The sequence below is a fragment of the Engraulis encrasicolus genome, unplaced genomic scaffold, assembly GCF_034702125.1.
Source record: "Engraulis encrasicolus isolate BLACKSEA-1 unplaced genomic scaffold, IST_EnEncr_1.0 scaffold_74_np1212, whole genome shotgun sequence".
Taxonomy (NCBI): domain Eukaryota; kingdom Metazoa; phylum Chordata; class Actinopteri; order Clupeiformes; family Engraulidae; genus Engraulis; species Engraulis encrasicolus.
The window spans coordinates 128088-132500 of NW_026946082.1; the positions used below are offsets into that span (position 1 = coordinate 128088).

Sequence of the window (4413 nt, forward strand, 5' to 3'; positions counted from 1 at the left end):
CTGCGCAAAACAAAACAGTGCCGTTGTGGAACACCGCTAACAGCTAGGTAGCCAGGACAACAGGTGTTGTCTATCACAGCAGCTGATTAGAGTCTTGTTGAAAAGTCGCTTTAGCAGTGAAAAGTCTTGTTGCCATTGACAGCGGTTATAGACCAACCCGTCCGTTATCGAAAAATAACAGACGTGCGAACGTTGGGGAGCCCCGTTGAAATGAATGGAGCATTCGACCGATGACGTCACACCATATAATAATGTGTAATAACACACTGCACATCTCATCATGGACAATATTCTCAGTGTGTGTGTGTGTGTGTGTGTGTGTGCGTGCGTGCGTGCGTGCGTGCGTGCGTGCGTGCGTGCGCGCGTGCGTGCGTGCGTGTGTGTGTGTGAGCTACACTTTGCCTCTGTAGTGCAGTATTATACAGGTTGTGTAACATTCTCTACTCTGAACACCAGGTGGCAGTGGTGAGTCCCAGAAGACACTCACCTGCACTGTAGGCCGGAAGGTGACCCTCGAAAAGTGCTTCAGAAACCTAACTTCGCTCCACAGCCTCCGAACAAACAGACATTCAAGACTTATATAGAGGATTTAAAACCTCTGTTCGGAATAGTCCGTACTGCAAGGCTGTTCAAATTCGCAACTTGTAATGACGAACTACTGTCTCCGAGGCGTATGTAGATATTCGGCCGGCGTAATAATACTTTTCGCCTCGAGAGGTGCCACGGTTGAAGCGTCATCAGAAGGAACGAATCAGCTAACTGCTATGTCAGCTGAGATGAGGAGTAAACGGAAGTAGCATGGCTACCGAAGGAGCTGGTCGAGTAGTACCGAGGAAGACGAAATCTCGACCGAAAATGTACAAAAAAAGACATCTTCGAAACGCAAGTTGTGTTACATGCATATATCTTCGGTCAAGCATGAAGAAACACAGAATTTCACCAACATACGGTGGAATACATATCGAAATTTTCGGCAGCGGCTAGAATTGAAGGGTGAGTGCAGAGACGTAGCAGAACGATGTATTGAGTTGGAGTTTGACGAAATTCCCGAGGATGCGGCTTTCCATCCCACATGCTACCGGAGGTTTATTGACAAGCGGGAAATTGAACGAGTCACACGGCGTGTCTTGCGAGAGGCAGAGAGGGGAGATGGCCAACAAGACCCCCGAACTAGCCAGGCTACCTCCGCTTTATCGGCTGTGACCACCACTCCGACCAGGAAACTGCGATCCAGATCAAGCTTGGCCATCACGAGCTCTGGCCCTGTTCTTCCTGCTGTCTGCATGATTTGCAAGAAAGACAGCAAATTTATCGTCGCGAGTGGCAGACGTCAAAAAGAACGAAAACACAGACTTTAACCGCAGGTAAGACTACTCTCACCCCCACCACACAGTCGAATGCATCCCATCCCCCAAATCACACACACACACACACACACACACACACACACACACACACACACACACACACACACACACACACACACACACACACACACACACACACACACACACACACAGATGTTAGTAGAAGTTGACTGACTATCTAGCCCACACTGCTGCACAATCATTGTTTTTTTTTGTCTAATTCTAATATGAATGCACGTGTGTATTGGCATAATGTGTTATTTGTGTGGGTGTGAAATTACATTCCAATAGCCTGCAAAACATCCCCATGCCTATAGTACCCCTAGTGTTTTAGGTTTTAGATGTTTAAATGAATCACACTTGGTCTTAAATAGGATAGGGTATGTTTATCTGGATGTCAAAGCATGCCTGATGTTGATATGACACTGAATATCTGTTCAGAAATGTGGCTCCTCAGCCTGATGGCCTGTCTGGTTAAGACACTGCTTCTGCCATCCCATCCCCCGTGCCATTCCCCCACCCCCCACTGCCCCCCTCTCTCACTTGTACACTTGGGATTTTTCCGCTTCTGTCCCTGGGCAGCCTCAGTGACCAGGCTCAAGAGGTGTGTCCTGGCTGTGCTGTACATCTGTGTGCTTAACCCCTTAGCGCAGCACCTATGTTATAACCTTACTGTCACCAAAGTGTTAATATGTAAGTTATGTCTTAATCTGTTACTCTGCACTGTCATAGCAATGTTGTTATGATGTAGTTTTCAGCAAATAGTGAATAGGCCCGCTGGCAACCCCATCTGCACTGCAGTAAGAGGCTACGGAATGCTTTTTTGGGGGGTGCAACACCCATCGCCATTTTTTTTACAATACCACTCCACCAGGAAAAATGTCTAATTGTTTGCCTGTCTATTTATTCATTCTTTTTTCTTTTCTTTTGTACAAGGCAAGTTGCAGGAAGCAGCTGAAGTAAAGGAAGCCAAGAGCATCCTCATTCACATCAAGGACAGAGACTGTGTGGCTCTGGAGGTGCAGTACCACAGAAGTTGCTACAGAGAGTACACAAGGTTTTTGAGTGAGCCTGTCAGAGCAGAGAAAGAACAGTAAGTCAATCTTAATTTTATATAGAAACACAGTACAATGTGTGTCCTATGATTGAGACAGTTTGTTCTCACAACATGGATCTCACAAAGAAAGCTCTCACAACACACATCTTCTTCTATATTTTTGTAAGGATTGGGCCAACATTTGATCTGAGCTACAAGTTATTCTGCGAGAGGGTAATTCGCTAAAGGCTACTGATCAACCAAGAGGTGCTGAGGATGAGCCAACTGAGGAAGGCCTTTATTGCCCTTGTGCAGTCAAGTGAAGGTGTTGATGCTTCAACCTACAGGTAATTGCAAGTCAGTGTATTACGAATTTGTCAAATCCAAGGGAAAGTTCACGCATGTGACTTAAAGGACCACTTCAGTCAATTTCAATATGCTGTTGTATTGCTCATACCCTTGACTTGTCAGTACCCGGTGATGGCACATTTTTCGGCTCAGCCCTTTCCGAGATATGAGCTATTCTAATGGGGGCAGCGTTTGTTTACATTGTTTACAACATAGGCCTACTCCAAATATTTAAAGGGTGTCGCTGTTTGCTAGTTGTCGGCTGATGTTGTATAACCTTTTGGATGTTTTTGGGAATAAATAAAAATGTTTTTTGAAATGTAAACAAAGCGCTGCCCTCATTACAATGACCAGAATCTCGGAAAAGGCTGAAGAAGAAGAAAAAAAAATCTCTAGTACTGACACGTCCAGGGTAGTGTGAGCATTACAACTGCATGTTGAAATTGACTGAAATTATTCTCTAACACTCTGCTTGTCATCTGCACATACTGTACTTGTAATATTTTGAAATAAGGAGGATGGAAGTATTCTTGATAGTGTGATGTTCGTTACAGTATGTGCTTCCCTTTGGAATACTTGGTATTATATCTGTTGCATAGCAAGTAAACTCCACCAATATTATTTATTCACTCTGAGTTAATGTGTGAGGGTGGCTATTGCATATCAGCGACAACATGAAGCCCCACTATGTTTGTACTGATATGCCTCTTTTTTTGTTGATTTGTGTTTACAGACAGGATATATTGAAGAAGAGGCTCAGTCGTGATTTTCCTCAGCTAGTGTTCCACACCCCCGCCAAACGCAACACATCTGAACTGGTTTTTGCTGAGAACTTGTCGACGAATGCAGTCTTGGACTTGTTACCATCAGGTGCGGAGACGACTCAGTCCAGCGAAATGAGCCAGACAGACAGCGACACGGAAAGGAGGAAGTCAAAGCAACCAACCACAGCAGAGGAGAGGCTTTGAAGAGGCTGCTTAGTCACAGTCCTGGCATGTCATGCCCATGGCCCCCAACTGCAGTAAACTTCAATCTCACTGAAGTCATTTGCTGTGGCATGCGCAAAAGATGTGTACCTGGATGCTTTCACACAGTTCATGAAAATGCCGGTTCATGTGTATGCCACTTGTTTTGATTTTTTTATTTGTTGTATAGTTATAANTGAATAAATGAATACATGAATACCTGAATGGTCCTTATCATTGATCATTAGATTATTTCCATTTATTAATGTGAATATGAAAAGGTAACCTTATCATCCACTTGCATAATAGTTGTTGGTGCTATAAACAAAGCACTGTTACAATCACTTAGAGGGTTATCAATAGCCTGGGTTATCTATAGCCTACTTATTGTAATTGTTTCCATTAATTGCTCAAAACCACAGTATGAAATGTCAATTGCAAAAGTGTGCCTTGTGCTGTAAATAAAGCACTGTTTATGATTTATTTAGAACTTATCCCAATCCAGAGATATATGCATGAGTATTATTTTTGATAATTGTTATTATATGTGAACATGAAAAGGTAACCTTATCATCCACTTGCACAATAGTTGTTGGTGCTATAAACAAAGCACTGTTTGGAGCAGGGCCGGAGCTATAGGGAGGGCGAGCAGGTCATTTGCCCCTGGGCCCAGGTCACCCTTGTATTGGTGGTGGGG

The 4413-nt window shown here is 44.0% G+C and overlaps 1 long non-coding RNA gene across 1 annotated transcript; it reads left to right on the forward strand.

Moving 5' to 3' along the window:
* Positions 1-2084: 2084 nt before the first annotated feature.
* LOC134444806 (uncharacterized) lies at positions 2085-3902 on the forward strand. Its single transcript, XR_010034108.1, has 3 exons — positions 2085-2460; positions 2592-2750; positions 3485-3902. It is a non-coding gene; the product is annotated as an uncharacterized LOC134444806 (long non-coding RNA).
* The last annotated feature ends 511 nt before the right edge of the window (positions 3903-4413 follow it).